The sequence below is a fragment of the Cebidichthys violaceus genome, unplaced genomic scaffold (assembly GCF_023349555.1).
Source record: "Cebidichthys violaceus isolate CVI_PGR_0920_01 unplaced genomic scaffold, fCebVio1.0.p SCAF_24, whole genome shotgun sequence".
Lineage (NCBI taxonomy): Eukaryota > Metazoa > Chordata > Actinopteri > Perciformes > Stichaeidae > Cebidichthys > Cebidichthys violaceus.
In genome coordinates this window covers 5,338,841-5,364,508 of record NW_027176417.1, presented here as the reverse complement: position 1 = coordinate 5,364,508, position 25,668 = coordinate 5,338,841, and the positions used below count along the sequence as shown (strand labels likewise).

General features: G+C 43.2%; 1 protein-coding gene across 1 annotated transcript in view; it reads right to left on the bottom strand.

Moving 5' to 3' along the window:
• Positions 1 to 21,387, bottom strand: part of LOC137878928 (gamma-aminobutyric acid receptor subunit alpha-5-like) — a 152,679-nt gene extending 131,292 nt beyond the window's left edge. The window contains exon 1 of the mRNA XM_068719445.1: positions 21,337 to 21,387. The gene's annotated coding sequence lies outside the window, so the exon portion shown is untranslated. The remainder of the gene's footprint in view (positions 1 to 21,336) is intronic.
• Positions 21,388 to 25,668: the final 4,281 nt, after the last annotated feature.

Below are 25,668 nucleotides of genomic sequence, written 5' to 3'. Positions count from 1 at the left end.
GAGGGAATGTGAGAGGAGAGAAGACTTCATGGGGATGGATGCAGACAAACTGTTCAACTCCAACCCAAATAAAGGAAATAATATGTTAATACATGGAGGATGGACACAGGCGGAAAGACGGGGCCACTGATACAGAACACAGTAAACAACTGAACTTTTCTCTACCTGTGCCAACGTTACACAACGATTCATGCTAATCAAATACTTGACCCTTCGCTAAGCCCCGCCCCCCGCTGCTACTCCGTCAAGCTGTCAGAGCTACCATAGAGGCCACTAACTGCGCTGCCTGAAGAAATATATTTTGGAAAGACGAGAGAAGCAGACAGAAGGGTCTACAAAATGCATCTGAAGGATAAATGCAGGATGTCAAACTGACTCAGCAGCGAAAACAGGTTAAAAAGATGAAGACGGAAGCTCAAGCTACAGATCACAGTGTAAAAGACTAAATCATCACCTACAGATCGAGACAGAAGACAAGAGGAATTCGTCAAAAAGGATGTCGTCTCAGCTGTGCCAAAGAAACGGCACGTGCTGTAAACAGTAACTCTTTCACTTGTTAGATCATGAATTCACTGGAATCCTTGATGATTTACTTAAACTCCGTCATGGAGTGGTTCACAACATTATGTAGATTTTACATATGGATTGTTGACAGTATGTCTCTCTCTCACACACACACACACACACACACACACACACACACACACACACACACACACACACACGCGCGCGCTGTAATAATGCAGTTTTCAAATGCGTAGTGCAGCCTGGCATTCGATACGTTCCCATACACCCACATGCTTTGAAGAGGCGCTTCTGTGAATGACTTCAGACAGCCAGTGGATGCGAGGGAGATCACACAAAATCATTTCTGTCTCCCTTTTTTATAAAATACGTTGGGTTTTTTTCTACATTTCAGCCTGCTTTTTAAATTTTTTTTAAAAAAAATACCGCAATTTATCTGACAGACGGTGGAAATGATGAAAGCCGAGAACACACAGTCGTATTGACATTGGCCTACATGTCGGAATTGTCTAATGCCAACCGATTCCCTTTTGACGGTGCTATTTAAAGTACCACAACAACGGCTCCTCTCACGCTTGTGATTGTTGCTGCTATTGTCCCCAGTGATGACGATAATGCCAGCTCGAGAGGAGAATGCCGTAAAAATAAAAAAAGATGAGTACAGTTACGCACGCTGCATTTGCTTTTATTGCTCACATGCTTGCATCTTACCCATTCTCCCCACTGTATTACCTCTTAGTCAAAAGGCACAAGCTAATAAGGTTGCAGGAGGCATTTTAATGATTATTTCTGTTTGAGCCATGCTAGTGGCACGGCTCTAGGGATGGCAATGAGGGTCTGGTTCGCCCACTCATTTGGACCAGACTTTGCTAATCAACATTTATTGGATGGATTGCTGTGAAATTTAGGACAGACATTTATGATCCCCACACGACACATTGTTTTTCTCCTTCTGTTGACTTTTCATCTAGCACCATCATTAGGTAAATATTACATTTTTTATTAACTTTTGTTTATGACCAAAGATGCAAAAACTAATGACAGCCAATCAGCCTCAGCTGTACTTTGTGTATAATGCTAATTAGCAAATATTAGCATGCTAGCAGGCTAAAGTGATATGATAACCACGTTGGACATTGATTAACAACAGCATCAACAATGCTGAATTTAAATCATGGAATCACACATTCACCTGCTTGTCGGTGTATTTCATAGCAGGAGGCGGTAGCAATATATTTTCATGAAAACTTGGGCATTTTGAATATTTATGAATCAAAACCCCAAAGTATTTAGAAGCCAATAAAACCAGCAAGACGACTCCTCACTCTGCCTCTGCAGATATGCATCAACATAAACACGATCCACGTACGTCTTTAAGGCACAGAGCTGCGTTGCGTGAATGCAGTTGGCTGGCTGTGAATCCCTGTGCCTTGTTGCCTTATGAAAAGAGCACTAGATAAACTGTGACACATTTACACACATCACGGTGAGACTCTTTTACAGAACACAGGAGGGTTTTGTCAGCTTTCGAGGCACTGTGTGTTGTGAGATTTATGCATGAGAATGGAAGCAAAGGAATGTGTGTGTGTGTGTGTGTGTGTGTGTGTGTGTGTGTGTGTGTCATCCCTTTGTGAATATGTGTGCATGCATATGTCTTTATGTGTATATATTTATCTACCAAGAGTGTGCAAGAGCATGAATGCACCTTCATGTGTGTGTGTGCAAATGAGGGCTCTAGCGTGAATGTTTATGCATGGATGCATGTGTAGGTGTGTGTGTGTGTGTGTGTGAGGCCTGATGCTGGCCATCCAAGCAGACAGGTGTCAGGTCATATCAGCGCATCGCTCCAGTGACCAGGTGGAAACCTGGAGGAGAAAAGGTGAATCACCGGGCCACACTGGGGCAACAAAACTGCTCGGCTTAGTCTAGCATCACCTACACACACACACACACACACACACACACACACACACACACACACACACACACACACACACACACACACACACACACACACACACACACACACACACACTGTTATCGCAGAGTGTGAGAAGAAGAAAAAAAAAAATGAGGAAAGGACAGGAGTAACATGCAGAGAGAGTAATAGGAATGAGTGCGGACTGAGGGAGGCTACTTAAACGGGTCTGTAGCGAACGCACACACACACTTACATACTTACATACTTTTGGAAACATGCAGTAAACGGACACATCAAATAATTAGCAGCTTGATTGAATTGAACACAAACACCAGCTCCAGAGGGGCTGCGATTGTGTGTGTTCTGTATTTTGTCAGTGCTTGATGAGGAGAATGATCACTCTTCCCCTCTCTTCATCCCTCATTTTCTCACTCTTAATTAATTTACTCACACACACACGCACGCACGCACGCACGCACGCACACACACACACACACACACACACACACACACACACACACACACACACACGTAGCGAGGATAATTGCCGCAGCAGTGATGCTGGCTAATGACAGGAGAGTGGAGCAGAAATAACAGCGGATGGGGCACCAGCGCTGATGTTCCTTTCAACATATCTCGGCTCTGTCAAACACACCCCTCCTCCCTCTCTCACACACACACACACACACACACACACACACACACACACACACACACACACACACACACTCCTCCGCCACTCTTTTCACCTTCCCTCTTTCTTCCGTATATTAAACTCAGCCCCCACACGCACCACGCACACACTTTCCCGCCTCCTTCCCAATTCACACGCTGCCTTCTTGTCGCCTCCGTCACTCCTCTCCTCCTCCGCCCAACCTCTTGCTTTCCACCCCTCCTTCGCCTTCGGGTGCCGAAGATACAGAGGAGTGTCGGGGAGCCTCTGATCACGGCGGCCTTAACTACAATTGAGGGTGACGTGTGGCGGGATGAGACCCGTGTACCGGAAAACCTTGGCTGGCCTGTCTGCATTTCGCCTGGCGGTTGCCTCGCCTTCCCTTTTCTTCTGTGCCTTTGTGAGCGTGTGTGTGTGTGTGTGTGTGTGTGTGTGTGTGTGTGTGTGTGTGTGTGTGTGTGTGTGCATAGCAGCCATCCTAATGGGTAGGAAATGTTACCAGCCCACTGGGCTGTGAAGGGCTGAACTCACCTTGAGCTTTGTGAGCGAGAGGAAGAGACTGAGAGATAGACTGGTAGACAAACAGACAACAAGGTGCATATATATATATATATATATATATATATATATATATATATATGGATATATCTGGATATATATATATAGTAATATTTGTAGTATAGAGATTCAGATAGATAGATCTCCATCTTACACAGACTTCCTCTAATTCTTCCCTCAACCCACATAATGTATATTTCAACGAACACGGAAAAAATCCTAAAATGAAAGAAAGTGTGATGTGACGTAATCAAACAAGCAACTGTAACTCTTTTATAAATCCAACATATTATGGTATGTAATTCTAATTTCCTCACATAATCTTTGCTTAACTTTCATGAATTAACTGGTTTACTGCTTCCAAGTCTAATCTAGACAGAATTTGCCATAATAGGTTGACAAAGGCTAGTCAAAAACAATATTATTCATTATTTGGGGGCTAGCTGGCTAGTTAGCTGCTGGGCGGAGTGAGAGGGAAGGGAGGATTCATATCTCACGTCGTGATAGTTTCATGTATGTGTGTTTTACGTAGGCTACAGTGAGCGAAGGAGCGAGTGCATCATCCATTTTGCATTTATCACGTAGGATCGAGCATTTCTGAAGCGGCCGAGCCTGTGCAATCCGCCCCTGAGGGTGTGACGTTAAGGTGTCCACAACCTTACGATGTAGGTAGAAAGTTTCTGCTCCGTTGTTGGTTATCCTGCTGTAGCCTATAGATGCCGGGGGCAGGCAATAACATTTGGTGGGGGCAGCAAATGTAAGAGACAATGGCACCCTTGGCTGCGGTTTGACAGAGCTAATGTACTCACACAAATACGCACCAATGCACACGCAAACACTCTCACCAGGTCCCAGATCGACTTAACGCCTTTTTGCTAATTACCTTTACATTTTTACACTTCTGCTTACTCAAGCTTTGTTTTAGGCAACAGCAGGTAATTGATTTCTGTGTGTGTGTGTGTGTGTGTGTGTGTGTGTGTGTGTGTGTGTGTGTGTGTGTGTGTGTGCTAAAAGCTAATAGTGGGTCTGTCGGCCACTCGCTTTGTTGCCTGACTGCTATTGAATCCCCTGCATTTGAAGCACACATGCCAAGCACCACTCAGTTCCAGCACAGCGGACAGGAAATCTGTTCAAATTAGCAGCGTTGTTCTCACTTGTCGAATTTAAAGTTCTGGCGAGTCAGGAGGAGAGTTTCCCACTGTGCTGTGGCAGTGGAGAAGGGCACGAGGCGAGCATCAAGTCTATTATCGCTCTAAACCCTGACTTGAAGTCACATCCAATGAGAAAAGCATCCACAGTCTGTTCCGACCTATCTGTGTATTACAGGCAACTGGACATGTTGCTTCAAAATGAGACATACGGCAATTTAACGGGCTTTCTTTTTCTCAGGAGTTTCATCCTCAAGAGACGATACTGCCTAAATAAAGTCAGTTCAAATAAAAAAGATGTCCTGCTGAATGAGCATACAAACTTTATTTGCCAGTCAACTATACCACATCAAACAACACTTACTTGCAATATCAAGATATAGAAAAGTGTGGAGGTTTCCGGTGATGACTTCTGGCGGGGCCAGTTGGTGGGCAGCTGTAGCTTGTGAGCTAACAGCTAACGCACTAGCAAAAACCTGACTTAACGCACTGTATTGGCCAATTAAACGTTCTGTCAGATGTTTTTTATGAATTAAGTTCTCAAAACTAATTAACAACAACAAACAAAACTGATTGACAAAATAAAATACGTATTTTTGTCCTTGATTGACAAAAAACACTCTAAATCAAATCCCCCAACAAACTATTCACTGCAGTTGAATCATTCCTTGACACTGTAAATACACCTTAAGACACACTCCTCTGTGAGCATCCGTTTATAGAAACTGTCAATGATTAAGTTGCAGCCATCGTTTTGTTGTGTTGACGATGGTATTGCTCTGCCACAAAGGGAGCAGACACATGGAGGCCTTGATGACAACGTTTTGTGCAACGCGGTCTCTTGTTTTTCTTTTTGTTCTGTCATTTAGAGAGAGCTTTTATTGCCGAATATCAGACAGGATTCAATTCCAGTTTAATTACATGTTCTCTCGCATTTCAACCTTGATTGCTAGACACAAAAATAACATTTTCATCATTGATTGCTGCTTTTTCGGTCTATAAGAGCACTGACAAAGTGGCCTGATTGCAGTTTGAAGCGCTGGAAGAAAACGTTGTCTTGCTCTTAATTTAAAGCCAACCTCGAATCAATAGCACATTTGATTGAACTTTTTTTTTTTTGTCAAATGAGCACATAATTGCCGTCAAGTTTGGTCAACCATTTCACTGAGACAGAGACCACAGACGCAGTTAACTTAGCGGTCAGTGGCAGATTGGAGAATGATGAATCTAATCCATGAAATACTTCAGTCGTCACTTGTTATACCTTTCAATAGTATTTTAGACAAATCAGTCTGACGCACTAGACTTTTAGACAAAACCATAGCACATTTTAGCATGCAGCTGTTTGCTCCCCAGCGACAGCAGCCGAGGAAATGAGAGCGGGCCTGATTTTGTAACACTCTTTGTGCTACATGACAAGGACACTAAATTGTCAGATTGGTAGAGAACAGGAGCCTTTTTTTGGCCTCGTCCGGATAACAAAGCGTCATTATTTACCCGTCAAAGCGTACAACACTGTGTTTGGGATAAACCATTTTTTTCCCCTCTCCCGCCATCCCAGCCGCAAATTTATCTTCAGACAAACAGTCTGGCCCTCCGAGTGCTGCTGTGCATTTAAAGTCCTATACTTTTTTTATTTTTTTTCTCCCAGAGGCAGCGTCAGGTCACAATGCTCCCGACACTCTGTGGAGTTAACACGCAGCGGAGCTTCAAAGACCTGTCTGTCTCCGGTCAGAGGACGTAAGCAGCAATGGTGTCTCTCCCGTTTGGTGTCAACGAGGAGATGTATTATGCAGAGGCAGCACAGTGGGTCATGTTGTGTAAAGAACCAGTATGTGGCCCTGACAGGGTATCTGCCACAACCTTGAGGAGGTTTCAAGATAGCACCGGGTGCTTAAATCCTTTTAAAGTGGGTGCTCAGCGGTGAGGCGTGCCCTTTTGCACATTTACCTGCCATACCACTGAAACACTTCACAGCCACAGGAGACACTACGACTACAAAAAAACCCTCTTATATAATAAATAAAAGGATGTTAACAGCTTTCAAACATGAATACATTTCCATTTAATGTTAATATCCGGATCCAACCGGTTCTGAAAAGTAAAGAACAGCTTGAGTTTCATGCTCATGTTTTCTCCCACTACAGCGCTACATAAAGTGAATTATTTCATAGCTATGGCAACACAGTCACACTTCGACCAACACAAACTATGTAATAATAATTAATAACAGGCTATCATCACATTACATCCAAAGCGACTTACAATTCAGTATCTATCTACACACCGTAGGCACAGCTTTTTTGGGGTTAAGTGTCTTGCTCAAGGACACATTGACATGAGACTAGCGGAGCCAGAGCCGGGGATCGAACCGCCCTGCTCTCCACGGTCACCGTAGTAAGGAGAAGAACTCAAGCGTATCATATGGTGACAGATTGCGCCCTGTGCAGCATTTAAGCGCTAGGATTGGCCAGGCGTCCATGCTCGCAGGCTTACAGGTCACCTGATCACATCCTGTGCCCTGACCAATGGGCTATCCTGACCCCAACTAGTCAAGGTCTATGCCTAACCTCAGCCAATCGCCTCTTCCTCAACCAGCAACGCAGGGCGGGTCTTGCCAAGGAAAGGAGTGGGCTTCATATAACGCATATAACAGTGACCGCAGTGCCGCCGACGCATCGTTGGCTGTAAACGCCGTATGAGTGCAGTGCAAAGCGGCGGCCATTAGCTAGCCAGTGGGTTACGCTCACATGCACTAACATGTGAGCCTGCCCATCTATGTCAACAAAGCACTGAGAAGCTCTTGATTAAAACACACACAGAGGGAGAGTGACTTCATCCTCTGCTCAGGTAGACTTACTCCACTCAACCTTTGCAAAGCAAATAGGTGTTTTCTGCTATAATAATAGCTATATAATAAGTCTCATACAGAACCTTTATAAAAAATACTAGTTGATCCCTAAGCTTGTGTGGTCTTCCCTCAGACATACAAATTTTATTAACACCCTGCATACACTAGATAATGACAGTCATTTGGAGGCGGTGGAAGTGTTGGCGAGTTATTTCAGCATGATGATGATGTGTGATTGAGTCCGTCTCTCCCTAATCATCCTTTGTAGGAACACTTTCAATGGAGACAAAAAGCTTCGATTGTGCCTGACCCTAACCGAATCACACACGTCCGTGATTCTCGTAGCGTTCGCCAGAATGTAGAGTGAGAGAAAAAAAAACCCTGGTGGGAGCAGTTGCGTGGGAAGAGAGTGTTACAACTAGACAGACTTGAATCTACCTCCCGTAGTACTGCCACAGTCTTGTACTGTTGGCCAGACCTTGACAGTAACCGTAGAGCGAGAGCACAGTTTGTCTCCTTTGCTAACCCTCAGCTGGATTTTCCAAACCAGGTTTGACCGGGTGACATTTTAATCACAAACGAACTGTTTGAAATGTTAACAGCCTCCGCTGCTGCTGCTCCTGAAGCAGTAATGGACTGCTACCAAGGGACAGCAAAAAAAAACACAAAAAAAAAACAAGCAGGGCACTGAGTCAAATGGTGCATTTGGGTTTTCCGCAGGAGCAAGCGCCACCGTCATGCCTCTCTAACTGCAACAACAAAAAGGACCACTTGGATTTTTAATATCAACCATTGTCATTCTAATTCTAACCATCTGCGGTTTCCATGGTGAAAACTGTGAGAAGCAGAGCCCACACACGGGGACTTGTCAGCAGTCATGAATATTTTTCATTGAACTCAGCCGGAGAAAGAACAAAACATGTAGTGTCCAGCATGCTCACAGGCAATGAGCGAACATGAAAAGCCACTTTTACCGCTGCTGATTTGAATCTATATTTATTTGTACGTGTCAAAATATTTTAACTTTGAGTGCAAATGCTCCACAAACAAAAGAATAAGTGGTTTCAGGGAATGTTTCCCGTTTGAATCCCCAAAGGTTTTGCCCTAATGTGACAGCACTGACGCCGCGAACCGAAAAACAAACCGCGCGCAGCAAGATTCGTCTGTGTGCGGCGAGAACTTCCAACAGGCCGGAAAATCCGATCAGTCGTGCAAAGTGGTCGACCCCGTGCCACGGCGAATGAGATCTGTGTTCGCTCTAATTAGTTTCTACAAGCAGTCTTCAAAAAGGCGGGACTGCGGCCGTGTCCGTCCCCGCAGAGACAGGGGGACAACTGTTAACAGTCTGATGTCGTTAGATCAATCGCGGTATAGCGCAGGGCTTGTTTTCATGTCGGGGATCCTCTCACACTTCATAAAATACTCTTATCATATGAATTGCTATTGTTATGGTATGGTAGGAAGTATGAAACCGAAGATTACAATTGTCGTTCATATTTACATTATAAAAATTGGTTCATTTGCAGTTTTAGACGACATTTTGGCCAAGGAGACATCGTCATGGACAGAATAATTCACTGTACCTTTCAGGCAACATAAGTAAATGTTTGTCTGCACACAGAGACCAGAAGGTTTTACTCAACACAACGACAGATCTCTCTGATATGGAAAGAAAAGTTTCCACAGATGTAGACAGCTAAAACACAACCTAAAACCTAATGAATCTGCAAATAGCCAAGCAGACAAAACTGAAATGAACATCCCTGCGAAAATTAGCACTGCCCTGAAAGCTCAGAGATCCCTGGAGGTTATCATTCTGCATACTCACTGCACAAAAACCTAAGCACAATGCATTACAAGGCTTTTACATGCAAAGCAGATGTATATGGCTGCATTCATTTCCAACTTAATCTACAAATTGCTTACATTGCTTTAGAAAGAGGAGGCCAAGGTGTAATTGCAGGACAGCGGGCAACATGAGATGTGCATTAGGGCTGTAAGAGCTCCTCAGCCTGTTCCCTTTGAACCGTTTGGATGCACGGACGCAGTGCTGCCTCCGGGCACGGCTCCTGCTCCCACTCCCCTGATTGACTGGAGAGTCATTGAAGTGAAAGAAAACTTGACATCATGTCTGAGAGCGTCAAAGGGATCGATAATAAGCCCGTTTGATCTTGCATCTGGTATGGACACTTGAATTGAAAGTAACCGTCCTACATTCATGCTGTTATGTTTATTGTGCACAACCTACTCTGTGGTTTGTCAGGGTATTTCACTGGATGCAGGGAAATTACTTCTAATTGAGCATTAATACTTGGGGACCTATTTTCAAGCAGAAATTACCCATATTCCCCTCAAGCTTACCTTCAAGCATACCCACTTATGTTTATTGCCATAGTTGAAAATATACACTGTATGTTTGTAATATGTATGTTTATGATGTAAATGTTAGGAAGTAAATATGGACCCGAGCTGTTGCCTAGCCATGCAATTTCTTGGAAACCGTCTATAAGACAGTCTGGGGGATACTTTACATGTTGCGCCTAACAGTGTTATGAAATCATTTTAGTTTTGGACGAGGCAGGAAGTCCCTTTACCACTTTTGAAGCTTCAAATAAGGCACAAATACAAACGTGTCAGCAGCGGTTGAACGTGCGACATTTATTTCACGGCCTCCAATATCAATGGAGGCATGGAAAGAGGAGGCAGCACCTCCAATAATTCACTGAGACAAGTGTAAAGTGAAGATAGCCCCAGGGAGAAAACAGGGGATTACTAGTTAATTCAGCTTTGTGCGAGTTAAATTGGCTGGAAGAGAGTGGCTGCGAGTGTGTGTGTGTGTGTGTGTGTGTGTGTGTGTGTGTGTGTCATTGTGCGTGCATATAGTGCAGACAGATTTGGCGTGTGTGTGCATACATGTGCAGAAAAAGTGTCACTGTGGTCAGCTTGAAGTCAAGCCGAGGTCAAGAGTTCTGACATGTTCATTTCCGTGCTGCTTAGTGCTGCTTCACAGTGGAAGCCTTATTTATTCTTCCTAAGAGCTGGGGCTTCTCCACCACTAGATGTCTGATCGGGGTCCCGCCTGAACCGTTAAAACTGGACTGGGGGACTTTGAGGATAACCAGCACTTGGGTTGATGACTACGGCTTTGGACAGAACTTCAACAACAATTGCTCAGGGATCCTTTTTGATTACTTTTACATGGTTTGTAGCAATCGTACGAAAGCCTCCGAATGTAAAAACAAGAGGCAACTCGGATGGCTATAGATGGGTTTTTCAAGCAGCGTCATCAGTGAGAAAGAAAGGGGTCAGGGGTCAGAAACCACAATGACAGAGTCAACATGAAAAGAAGTTTTTATGACTTGTCATGTTAGCTAGCCTGAGCCGGGCTAGCTATGGTGTGTGGTATTTCATTTTTAAGAATGCAGGGGACAAGTGAAACTAACAAGTTGCTTCATTTCTAAATACTGAAAATGTCCATAATGAAGCCATCATGACGTTGTGGGAAGTTATTCCTAAAGCAAACACACACGGCATACTATTTCCAGCTTTCCTTTTTGTTTATGAGAACTATGCAGCATCTTTACATTAGTTACTTTAAAAAGGAGCTTCTGATTTAATCCACCAAGAAAAATGGCTTTGGCTCGCTGCCTGCAATGCTCTCTTCTTGCTTTGTGGCAGAGACAGAGTGAGACGGCAAGTGTGGCGAAAACACAGTCCTCTTTATAAAATAATGAGTCAGGCAGCAGTTGGTAGGATCCTGGGGACAAGCATTAGGAGGGAGAGACAGCTTGGGTTACTCAAATCAATCTGTGCTAACCCAGTAACACCGAGTTATTCTTTCCCCTAGTCGCACACTGATATTCACAAGAGAATTGAACAAAATGACAGGAATACTAGCGGATAAAGTCCTCGTATAACTAATCTCCAGCTGCACCAGCAGAGCTAGCTTTAGCTTGTAGACACATTTCCTGTCGCACCACTTCACCTTCATACGAGTAATAGTAAAAGCAAAGCAGAGAGTAAGTCAATGTGCCAGGCAGGATCATTTAAAGCGCAATAGTGGGAGTGTGGGGAAAACACTTGAGCCGAGTCTGTCTGTGTCCGTGGTTATTTCACAACACAAAATAAATAGGAAAGGCCGTCAGCACAGTACTAATAACTGTCATGACAGACAGCTATACTCCGTCTAGCTGTCTGTCATGCTAAAAAATCTACATTATCATCTGGCAGAATACTTATTATTTTGTTAAATAGTAATAGTTAAATAGAATTTGACACCCAAGGTCTTTAATCACATCACCTATATTCAGATTAAGGTTTTCACTTTTAAATGGAAGTTATCTAAACAAGGCTATATACAGTATTTACCCTTCAAACTCAAATTCTAACCAATCATATCACCTAGCCTGCTAACATTCATAGCGATATACAAATTGTACTTCTTTCAATCTGTGTTCTGTGGCACTATTTTAGTCGGAAGTAATGATAAATATGAAGACATATTAAATTGAAATAAGACGGTTTCCATGTTTGTCATGTAATCAAACTTATATATATATATATATATATATATATATATATATATATATATTAGATTGGATATCATTTCTAGGTACACTATAGATGCATCCAGCTCAATTATGACCTCCACTTCTGAGTCAGTTCTACCTCAAACTTTCTATACATACATGCAGTCTCATTCAGGGGAAAAAATCATTCATTATCTTGAGATGTCAAGAAAATTGAATCTTGATCCTGAGATAATGCAATGAATTATATGCACAGCTGCTCCCATCGTCAGCACGGCAGCGTGCCGCGTTGCTTTCACTGTATATATACACACGACACCTGTCTGGTGTCTCTTAAGTGGCACAAAACTGAAACTAATCAAAGATGTTTACATGCACTCCTTGATTGACAGACTGCAGAGCAATTTAAGTTTGCGTAAACGTGTCGTGTTCGTATGATCAGCCAATCATTTCCGCCTTCAGAACAAATCACCACGACAGACGGTGTGTGCATCTTTAGATGCTGTTAGCATGAAGTGTTACCAACTTCGGGTGCGGATGCAGAGAAGTAGCGAGCAGATGACTCACATGTATCCATTCCAATGAGTCAGTCAGAATGTGAGGACTAGACTAAACTCAACTACACAGATACTTCCTAAACTTCTAACACACTACATTTACATAAATGTGCACAGAGACTAGCTGCTACGCAACATTCATGGAAGACCATTAAATATTAAAAACAAGCTCAAACAGCTTTTTTCAGAGTGGGACAAGGAGACAATCACGTTGCCACCAACAGATCCGCACCGGGGCCCGTGTCCTTTGCGATCACAGCGTAAACAACGCTGGGATTGCTTTGCTCACGCCGACCCTCCGCGTGGGGTCCGCCTCGAGGACAGCTAGCCGGGAAGTGGCCACAGCTCTGGTGAGGCCGGACCATCTGTTTCCGTCTATCTCCACTCCCCCACTTCCCTGAGACGAGGGAAGAAGGGGATGAGGAGACGGATGAGGAAGGTAATGGGATCTTGTCTACAGCTGACAGGGGTAATATCTCAGCTGCAGGAGAGAAGCTTCCCCGGCCGCTGTGAGCAGACTTCTCGATCGTTGTCGGCGTTGCTGCGGAGGCGTTCAGCTTTATCGTGCCGGCTGCTTCAAGGGGTTTACAAGCTGGGGATGACGGCAAAATCAGTGTCCGTTTATCCCATCGGAGTCTGGGAGTTTGTTGATGTAGCATAGTCTGATCCCTCCATGTCCGGATTTCTTGGTCCCTGAATGTCCTGAGCAGGACACAGAAAACTAACTGTCACTAGCCGAGGAGATGCTAGGACATCTGAAGAGGATATATATCTTCTAGCAAGTGTGAAAGGAATCAAAAGTAGCTTGATGACCTATCAAACACATCAACCAAATCCCTCTCAAGATGCTGCTATTGGTAACTGCAGTGGTGCTACATAGAGGCCAAACGTGGGTTTAATATCTAAGAGAATTGAGGGTTATTGTTTCATGGCCAGAACAGTCAACTTGGATGCTTTCTGGTCTTCACCTATGGGGTGAAGTGACTCCGCCCCAGCCTCTACCCTGCACCCCTAAGGGTTGGCAGGAATCAGGCGGCAACCTCCAGGTCTGAAAGTGAAACCAATGCAATGAAGTGCCTCAAACCTGCATTCTTTCTAATAGCCAACAGGGGGCGACTCCTCAGATTCTCAGTAAACATTGTAAACCACATGTATGGTCTCAATCTCTAGTTTCAAGTCTTATTTAACACAGCATGATGTGCTTTTAGTAAACTATGGTCCCATTTAGAGTCAAATAGACCATAAAGGAAGGGTGAGCTTTCAGGCGGGGCTACCTTGTGATTGACAGGTCGCTACCAAGACATTGTCCATTCTGGGAGTTGTCTGTGTTTTCATTGTAGAACAGTTCAGTGTTTTCAGTTCATGGAAGTTATTTGCAACATTTTTGTAGCTTAAAAATCACTATGATTGCACTTTTCTAAAGGCAACAAACAGCTCGTAAGTTATTCTTGTAGCCATTCAACTTTGTATTATTTTAACATAGTTTCATAAGCAATACATCTGGTGTGTTTTAGGCTTGGTTTCTATTTTACTGGATCAACTTAATGCCAAAGTGTTGTTTTGTAATCAACATTTTACTCTTTTGTAGTCAGTTCATCATACAATACATTACATGCTCAGCTCATGCAGCGTATATTCTACAAAGTAGAAATGGGGCGACTCCACTTTTTCTTTTCTACAATAAAGTCAGAAATCCACTTGCTCAGTATATATGAGAGACGGGATGAGTAGTGAGACAGCAGCAAAGTCCCAACAGTCAAAGGAGCTTAGGGTGTAAATAAAGCTCAGCATGACAGCAGACAAAACATTGCCTATGGAGTTTCATCTCTGCTCTAAGATGCACACATAACCCCGAGGACACAACTTCTTCTCTGTCACCCAGGGACCAACGAGACAGTGGCAGCCACACGGGTGAAACTTGAGAGTTTATCTGTGAACTTGTCAAGAGGTTGACAGTGAGTGTGTCGGCTCTTGTCTCCTGATGGTAGCAACAACATTTTGGTAGGTTTAGAGCTTTACTTTTCTCCCCCTACAATTATCTTAGAAAAAAATAACATGTTTTGAGTGTCTCATTGCCATGGAAACTCTGTGTTTACTGAAATAAAACCTGGTATGGACACATCTTGGCTGAAAGGAAGTGAGAAATGGAAACTTGAGAGCTAATTCTTATAAATAGCAAGTAATTGCTCCTCCACAGAAAGATGGAAACATCACAATCTTTAATTTTGTCTTCGTTCTGGTGTAACGAAATCACAAACTGTCCGAGGCAAGATTAAGATATAATCAGCTAAATGATTAATTGACTGACTTTTTTATTATTTTAATAAATGACTCGTCATACGCTAATTGACCAACAATCATTAAAACCTGAGAGGCGCAGGATGCCAGGTTGGGCAAGTTGGCAAGAAATCTAATTGCCTGAAATCTACTTTTACTTTCCCCAATACAGTTTGTGTTTAATAGCAGTTCTCAAATAATAACAGCGCCCATGCGAGCGAGATACTGTTGGCTCTTGCTGAGGCACTCAAGTGAAGTAAAGTTTCCTCCGCATCATCTAACGTCACCTGACTAAACTGTTTCCAGAATAATTGAAACGCTTGCTTTAGCTGCAGCTCATAAACTTTGCCTTTACCCGACCGCCATTTTCTCGTTAGTGCAACCGAGTTGCCTAATTTACTAGCCTGACATGGCATTTTACTTGCCCCGGGCAATGCTTACTGTTGGGCCCTGAGCCTGTATCTAGACTTACAAGTTCTGACCCTAAGAAATGCTTGAGGGTTGACTATTGAGTATCTGAAAAGAGAACAATCATTGTTCAGGAGTTTTCTCATCCTAATGCATCTCGGTCCTCTCATGCAAACCAGGGATGGATTTTTGGACGTTTGCACTATTTTTCTTACTTGCTTTTAACAAATTCCTAAATACCCCTGAGCAGATGTGCCCATCTGTGGTTTGTTTCATTTCATAGAGGGGGGAACAGCTTGCTGAGGCTCAAGACATGTTTCACAGTACACACAGCATGCTAACACTGTCAAACTGAAAGGTTGTGTAAGCCATGAAAATGGTACACTGTTAAGTTTCTTGAAGAAGAAGCTTAAGACGTGGCATCCCGAGATGAGAGGCTTCAACCAATGTATCTACAGTTTCAGCATTCACCAGTTTGGATTCATTGTCCTTCATGCACCGTATGTGCAGACTATGAATGTGCCAATATGTTAGACACCAACACCGTCGGATCTGGTTGCAGGTTTTCTTTTTTAACTCAAAGTAGAATGAGGTGAATCATGTATCACTTCATTTTCTTCTCAGAGTTCAACAGAATGCTACATTTTAAAGCTCATATTTAAAGGAAAATTCTCCCGGGGGAGCATGCCCCCCCGACAGGGTAATGGTTCAGGTGCTTATAGGTATGACAATAGACTGAGTAATCAGTAAGCAGAAAGCAGTAAGCAGTAATTTGCAGCTGGATAATTTGCACAGTCAGGACGTATTGAGAGTGTTTCTGGGCATTCATGGTAAACTGTTTCTGAAAGGCAGCCTCCCGGTGAGAGGTGCAGCTCTGGCCGTCGTTAAAGTTATAGAAACGATTGCGTTATAATAATATATTATTATTCTATAAGTGTCTTCCAAATGCTTTTAGTGACGTGTGCTCTATTCTTTGCAGTGATGTTACATACAGTAAAGGAAATCATTTTTTGACTCCTTGCTGTTTTTGTAAGTGCCCACTAACAAAGAAGCCTCCAGACTCCAGACCTTAATCCCAGAGAACATCTGTGGAGGGAGCTGAAAGGTGGAGTTGCCAGGGGGACCAACTACTCATTTCACACAATCAAATGCAAATCAATTAAAAACTTTTATATGATGTGATTTTCTGAATTTCTTTTTTGATATTCTGTCAGAGCTTAAGGAAGAGGATGCTATTTGTGTAGCGCAGCTTAACGCAGTACAGAGAGCGGAGGATAACGCGCGACCATGTAGAGACAGAAATGACATGCCGTCTGTAAATACGATAAATAACGTAAGACTATTTAGTTTGTTTAATAAAAGAACAAGGTGTAGACCTGTTCTATAGGAAAGGGAACCTTAAACGACTTCTGTTGTGATCTGGGGCAATATAGAAAACAAAATTAAACTAAATTAACTCGACGTTCAAGGGGGGCGCCCCCCTAATACAATGGTAGGGGAAACACTGGATAAATATATAATATAAGGCACTGCATCATATCAGAGAGGGGGAACAAAGTACCACAAGAGGTACCTAGCAGGAATGGAACTTTTCTTCTAGAAAAAGCTGAAAACTGGATCAAAGTACAAATATAAACTGTTAGCTCTCGCTGGGGCTGATTCATTGGATCTGATGTTCATACCTGCTACAAGTCCTCTAATAGACCGCCACTAATTAATTAGAAAAGCAAACTTGAAATCCTCCCCATGTAGGGAAGCTCAAGAAATCTCTGTGATGTGGAGATTTTCCACCCCAATTTTTCTACTTGATTGTCCTAACATTTATTTATTGAGCCATTTAGTGGCAAAAGTTGGTAAAAGTCATATCATTTATTTTCTATGTACGACAAGGGTAAGGCAACAGAGTCCTTTTAAACACTTTATGGATTCCAGGTCTGGGGGAAGTGTTTTTGAAGGCCCTGCAGCTCCGCAGATTTACGCTGCGCAGGAGAATAACAAGCCTCTGTGAATGCTCGGCTGAGTTGGCAGGAGCAAGAGACAGGGGAATCATCTAAGAGGAAGAGAGCCCTAGGGTATTGAGGAGAAAGAGGCGAGCGAATACGTTTCCTCTGCAAAACCAATTAGCAAATGACTCCCCGCACCCTGCTCTTGGAAGCTGAAAAGAGAGAACAGAGAGATATAAAGGGAATGAGAAATGGTAACGCAGCAACACTGTGTGTATGTGTAGGTGGGCGGTGATAGACAGACTTTAAGTGTACTTCTCATGCTGTCTGGCATGTGAATGCATCTGTGTGTTTCCCCCCGTCCTCTCACAAGCGTCTCTTAACCATAAGACACTGATACACGTCTGTGACATTTAAAAATCAGAAAAGATGCTCTCGCTGCGACAGTTGCACAACTTATTGGCTGGTACTTTAAATGTTGCCAAAGCATGAATTCACTCTTTTGTGAAATATGTGCCCTTAGTGTCAGTGGACACGACCACCGGCTGGATGTTTAAAATATGAATGGAATTGTGGGTAAATTAAAAGGAAAATAAATATAGTGTCTGGTTTGCTTCTCATTGGTCCAAAACAGAGAGATGTAAAGACAGAGGATCTCCAAACTCTTTTGGATCATGAACTTTGAGCAATCTATCCAGAACTCGCTGAGTACGTGGCATGCTAACGTGGCTAACGCCCCAAGTTAATTTCACAAAAGGGTGTATATGATGAAATTTCCCTCAAGACCCATCAGACGGTGTAACTCTCGTAGTCTTTACCCGACATACCCCGATGATTCCGCTGCTTCGGTGAGCTGAGCTGCTCCCGCAGGCTTTCAGAGCGAGTCTGTCAAGTCAAACTGTCTGCAGGACGGGATAACATGGCTGTGACGGGTTCCCTCTAAATCAGATGACTGACAGGCACAGCGGCTATCAAAAATGGATAGGAAAGAGGCTCAGAGTCTGTACCTCGACGAAGAACAGACGCCGCATCCTGCGAGGTAGTCGGGGTTTAGATATGATGTGCGGGCGGTGAGAATTCCCTCGCATATCTAGCACACACATCCATCTAGCATATGGTGCTGCGCTCAGCCGTCTCTGGGCCTTTCGATAATTTACGCAACAGGTACTGACATCCAAGCTATCTGATTGGTCAAAAATGCATTCCAGCACTGCAGATAACTCCCAGAGCAGAGCCGTCCATGCTTTATTGATTGCTACACCAACTGTTGCAGCAACAAGGGAGCTAGTTAGCGAGCGCTTCCGCTCCCTCCTATTCCTGTCTATTACTTTGAAGGACACCCTTTCCAGGCAGCGTAAAGCGATAAACAAAGCAGAAACTTATTGGTCTCATCAGCCAAATACTACATCAACCTTTTTGCTCGTAAATATGATGCACAGGATACTCGCCGTTAACAATTGTGAGCTAAGAAGCCTCGCAGTCGCAGGATCTGTATATATCACCACCAATGCTTCCTTCCAGTGTGGGCAAACACACACGCTTGTAAAAATAACCATAAAACTGTAATGATAACGTCACTCAAGACCAGGCCTTCATACATGAACGGTGCAGCGGATATTTAACAGTGCCTTTCATGCAATGTGCACTTGCAATCTGTGTGAAATGAATGTGTGATTTACTAAGGCAGCAGCTACTGTAATTACGCAGTCAGCGACTGAGACTGCCTACTAATCGTATTTTAGGAGTGAAGGAGAGCCTATTGCACACCGTGGTCGAAATTTCTCAAGGGTGGAGGTATTAACAAGCTCAGGAAAGAAAGGAAAATTCAGCGATGACGAAAAGTAGTAAGTAAGTAGATAGCAAAATGTTATACATGGCAGCAAATCAACTCGGCCTGAGGAGAGACGCCAAAAAAGAAATCTGTTGGGCTGAAGGGAAAAAAAAGGATATCAGGATGTACTGAAAGTTACAGACTGCAGGAGAAGAGAGATGAGTCATACAAAGGAAACTATGTCACTACATGGCTGATGTTTATGATCTCTACTAGTATCATATTGTGTTTTTCGCTGGATGCTTCACTCTCTCTGGTCCCAAGAAGCAGTTATTTTTGGTCTTCGCACTTATTCGGTTTCCCCAGCACACTTCGCTTTCAGTTACCGACACTTGTATTGTTAATTACATTTTCGACGAGGTCCTCCAAAATACACTTCTTCCTGCTCTGAGAATTATTTTTCGCAGCACTGACCCTGGCATATGTTTGAATATCAATGAATCCAATGCAGAATCTGCCTCATTTACTGGATTTCCTATAATTTAAATCCTTATGCAAAAAAGAGAATTAAATACATCTTCTTTGAGTGAATAAATTGCACGTATTGTCACTTTATTACACTATCTATTGATCCTAGCCTCAGTTTCTAGTGGTTATTGCAACATTTAATGTACCCTGGAATACTTCTGGATTGAAGAGGACCGAAGACAGCGTCTCACATTTTTTGTGAAACATGAGTCACAACCAGACGTTAAAACAAGAGTTGTACCTAGTTGTACCTAGGGTTTTATGAATTCTCGACGACTGTCAGATGTTATATCTGGTCATTAAAGCGTCTGAAAGCTGGCTGAATCGTGACTGGTGACTACAATCTGCCTCAGATGGCATGTTCTTTTACGCAGCAGAGCTGGTGGGTTTGCTATGAGGGTGCAGTTTCTAAGTTACCACACGAGCAGCGCAGGTGCCAGCATGGAGTCATACGGAGACGTGCCCGTTATTAGCAGCTATAGCTGTCAGAATTAACACCACTAGTATCAAACCCATTAAAGTAAACAAGGTTCCCTGCATGAAATTCCCACTCGCTGTTTCTTGCCAAGCGACACTTGACAGTGCTTTTTGAGAATGCAGAGTACTTGGATACACGCATGAAAGTCTATTAAGACTGAGCTGTTAGTTTTACTAAGGAACAAATGTTCCTCTCCAGGAGTTGACAGGAGGAAATGTTTGCTGGCGAGAAAGTGGAGGAGGACTGCTGGTCAGACTCTGAGCAATACGCAGCAGGCATTGCAGGTACAACATGTACAGAACAACATGTACAGTATAGTGCTGAGCAGGTACAGTGGGCGATTATGCGACGACAAGGACATGGAGTAACAACTGGACATTTCTGAGGAAAACAAACATATTCTACAGTCACATATTAATCACTATAGTTTAGTTGGCTGGCTGAAATGACCTAATGACCAGTTCTGCAGATGTTCTGTTAAAGTCTTCACACAATGCATACTTTTTGTTATATTTTCCAACCGTTTGTTTTTGTCTGAATATCTTCACACAGAACCTGAAAATCTTGACAAAGGCTCAGCATACCAGACCCGCTCATACCTTTCAGAATAAAAGCCCAAGATGTGTAATATTCACAGATGAGTATTTTGTATTTTAGTATTGTATATCCGCCACGCCCCCGGTGTGTAAAGGCAAAATGTACAAATGTTATTTCTTGGTACTTTTAAAATGCATCTATATACATATTGCTATCTGATTTTAATGACTCTAAAGTTCCAAAATCAGTACCAGCAGCATAAATGAATTAAATTGGTTGGGCTGCTGTTAACTGAGAACATTATGGACTATAATCATACATTGGACCTCTCATGATAACCCCCTATCCCCTTGTCTAATTTGTTCTGGAGCCGAACCGGCACCTAAACCCATCATGGTTTTCCGCTGCCATCTTCCACACGCACACGCCAACCCAGGGGACGTGAAAATAAACCGCCATAAGAAAATATAATTGCCGGATTCACAGTCTATGAGTTTCACACAGCGACGATACCTGATAATTCTTACCACAAGGTTAATATCAGCCTGGTGTATTGACAGTAAGTCTTAAGCAAGGAACAGTCTGTCCTCCATCAGCAGCACAGTCGAGGTGCTTTTGAATAGGGCACTCACCACTCTAATGGCTCCGGTGGAACAGCTCAGTGACCGTCGGTACAAGCCTGCGGTTGTTCTCTGCGGCTCCCAGGTGAGAATCTGTGAAAGTGAGGAAAGCGTGGGCGGTTGAGTGAAAACAGGCGATTTTGCAGTATGGATTGCAATTTTGCAAAACAATTTTCACTTGGATTAACTGAACTTAGCTTTTTTTTTTTTTAAATAGAGAGTAGAAATCACTGCATTTTATCATGGCACAGGGTAGTGTTTGCATGACAGTAAACATGGAACGAAGCCATATCATTTCCCTTTGTCTGATTTAAGCTTTGATAGCATCATCTCGCTCTGACCTATATTCCGAGTTCATCACATCACAGCTGTGCTACATCATTTTTTTTTTTCCTTTTTTCTTGTCTCCTCCCCGTGTTTTTGTTTTGTTTTTCCCCCCCATTTCCAGAGGACACTGATGATTCATACTCTAATTCACCAGTTTGGGGTATTTGTGTGGAAAACGCAGAGCGAGCGAAAGACAAACGAAGAGAGGGGGAGAGAGAGAGACAGAGACAGGAGAGGGGGTAAAGAGGAGATAAGAGGGAGAGATTGTGAGCCAAGGAGGGAAAATTATGGGCTATTTTTAGCCTCCAGCTGTGTGAGTCATTCCGATAGTGTTGAGAAGACCCACTGGTAGAAGTTAGTGGAGAGGGAGACTGCAACACGTCGCTTTGAAGATCGTCCCTGCTATAGACGAACATGTATTAAATATGTACAGCAGTCTAGCTTGTAATGGAGCAATGGCACCGGATTAACATAAAGCTCCATGGAAAATGATTCCTAATTGAGCGAGCCTTGATCTCGTGTTCTCGAGTGGGACACGGGTTGCAGCATCCCCATCCGCTGCTCATTTATTATGCTCACAGCCAACTCAACTAACTCATACACGTGAGGGCCGGAAAGAAAATCCATATGTTGCTTTCAAGCCACTTAGCGCTCTTTAAGATGTAAACATTGGTGTCGTTTTCAAGTGTGACGCCCTTAGGCGCCGAGTGCAACTCGTATACTTCAGGTTATGTGAATTCAGGAGCGCCAGCAGAACATGTATAAAGTTTTGCACGTGCACCGTGAAGCCTGGAATCCTCTCTGCACATGTAGGTGAAGGTCTCTTGGCAGAAAATAACCTGGAAAGAAAACTCAGAGGAGCAAAGTTTTTGCAGCTCAGGGGAATTGAAGATGCTGCCGAGAGAGGCTTAACAGCAGCAGAGACTTCTTTCACCGCTTAACTTTCGGCATCTTTTTTTTTTTTTTTTTTTTTAGCTTGCAGGTCAGAATCGGTTCCAACTTTCCAACACTCCAGGCTGAGATACTGTTAAAATCGCTTTCTTTCTCTTCAACTCTCGTCTCTGTAAACACCATTTCTCAAAAAGAACACAGGCGTAGAGTTCTGATTGATTAATAACTAAAGCATATGCTTCAAATGCCTGACTTGTCGCTGTAGAGAAAGCACACTCCATGTTAAAAGTTGCCGGACACATTTCAGGGTGGGCAGGAGAAAACCTGGTACATGAGCAATGCATTTAAAAAATACATGTGAGGCAAGGTCGGCAACTGCCTGGAGCTATCTATTTCTTAAAATGATTGAGTTATATTACTATTCATAAGTCATTGTAGCCCAAAATAACGTACAAAAGGGCCCCCAAAAGCACAAATATGCACCTCAATCGCATACTTCCTGTGTACTTCTACTTCAGAGAAAAATATGACACCAATACATTTCCCTGACAGAGAGACGTTACCAGTTACAATGCAGATTCAGATATTTCTCCCAATATACAATAATAACATAATAATTTAAACATGAGGTAATATCATTCATTATCCAGCATTATATCAGAATTTGAAGCTCCACCTTGAACAGAAAAGTGCATTGAGCTGATAAAGCCTCTTTTTTTACTCTACACTTGGAGTAAAAACGTGAATTCTTTTGCTACAATGTTGCATTACTTGTTGTAATATTAATAGCAATGCTATTAACTACGCAATAAACGGGTAACACAACCCACTCAACCAGCAAAGGAGCACAGGCGGTGGTGTTATACGTTAGTATGATTAAAAACTTACACAATATGAGTAGCAGAAGGCAGGGTGGCGTTGTTAGCTATCCTGCTGGTGCTCGTTGACTCCAGGGAAGTGAAGGAAAGTTCGTTTGTGACATTGTCCGGTGTTAGCTAGCTGTATCCGGCATCCAGCCGCCAAAACGAACGGCATTCCGTGGCCTCCCCGCTAATAACGACATGCCAGACTAGGCTGAAGCTCTGATTACGCTCGCGCAAGACACCTGGCGCAGTCCTCCACAGGTGGCGCGCGAGCTATGAGCGCGCGCGAGCTATGAGCACGCACGAGGCATGACGTTTTCAGCTGAACCGCGCCGTTCGTCGCAATATTCCCCGAAACGCCAGAGGGCGCCACCTCACAAAGTGAAGCAAGATGTCAGTTAGTGTTACATGTTCTCTCATGAATGTCTATGGTTTTACCTGAAAATCTGTATTTCATATACATGACATACTACTTAGTGTGTACTTCTCCTTCAGAGGAAAACATTAAAGTACTTTCATTAACCTGACAGAAAAAAACGTTACTGGTTACATTGCAGATTCAGATTTTACTCACAAAACATATAAAAATGAACAGTTAAAATATGATTCGTCATTTAATCCAGGATAATAAATCAAAAGGTCCACCTCGAACACACGTTAAGTATATTTAAATGCATTGGTGCCTCTCTTTCACTCTTATCCTAAAGTATAACATTTGAATGCAGGACTTTTAATGTGGGGTATTAATATGTTTAACAATAGTTAGTAGCTTTACTTCAGACTGTCCGCCGCTAACTAACCAACTGTTTCCCCCACTAGTTGCTAGCATGGCTGAAGACTAGCTCTAACGTCAGTGCAGAACTCCCCCCTCCTCTAACGTGTTTAGAGTGCGGCAATGTCATTTGTTTTTAGTTTTCCCCGTAAACATTAGACTATTGCAAATGCTGCTACTCATCCCCTCCCCATCCCCGGTTCTACTGTTTTTCTATTTAGAGAAAGGAGAGGAGCGACAGCTGGTAACAGCCTTGATGAGAAGCCAAATTGGACTCAAACAGGTGAGCTAATGTGAGCTGAAGCGCTGTATCAAATGGAAAAGAATGACTCAGTTGCAGGTAAGCAGTCAGTAATAGGAGCGATGCACTGATGTAAAAATGAACATGCAACACATTTAAATAACCGGCTTTAATATGCAATTCCGGATACCTGTCACTTCAGTGTAGGCGGGCTCGATCGGTGGCGTGAGTCACCCGTCACAGTGAATGCAGTGTGGTCTTGTTAAAGTTTCTTTTCTTTTTTTTAAATGAATATTAACATATTTGCCAAACCTTTCATCGCGTTATCTCCTGCAATTAAAGCTTTAAAAGCTCTGCTGTTTTGAATGCCATCTAATTTAATATAAAAGCCTGGGGAGGACAGCCTCGGTGGTTTTAGACAGGTTTTTATTAATTCTTCCTCGTGGCTGACATTGTGGGTTTATTCAGGCATGGCTTTGCTTCTTCAATGTCAAATCATTTTATTGACAATATGCTCAGACTGCATATGCAGATGCTGTACGAGACATTTGTGTCAGCAGTTAAATGTCCCCACGTTGTACAGCCGTGTGTGCGTGACGTCGTCCTGCGGTGATATAACTCTATTCTGATCTCTATTCCCCAGTTTCATATGCAGGAATCATCCTGTCCTCCTACAGAGGTTTTGGCAACCCATAAGAGGCTATACATGGTGGGAATGATTAAGGCGCTGTTTGAAAGCCCGGCCCATTTGAACTCTGTTCCCCACCGTTCCTTTTCTGAATCATCATCTTATGAGCACAGCTAACGCTCCTTATCTCCCTTACACCTGCCCTCATTTCTGCCTGCTACCCTCCTTCACCTCCGCCATCGCTGCCACCATCTCTCACTCTCTCTCTCTCATCTTCATTTTTCTTTACAGTCACAGATTATATATCAAGGGAAGATGAGGTAATTGTGTTTCTAACCCCATTGAAGTTAAAACCGCACAAGGGAGGAGGCAATCTCTTCGGAAAAGGTGATTTGTGCCAGAGCGGATAATAAAGTGTGTGTGTGTGTGTGTGTGTGTGTGTGTGTGTGTGTGTGTGTGTGTGTGTGTGTGTGTGTGTGTGTGTGGAGTGGGTGGTTGGTCGGTTTAGGGAGGGGGGTGCACTCAAAAATGATGCAAACGCCTCCTGTTGAGGTAAATCCATAAATAAAAGGGGGTATATGTTTGATCTGTGGAAGGTTAAAAAGGGAAAGAAATTCACTAG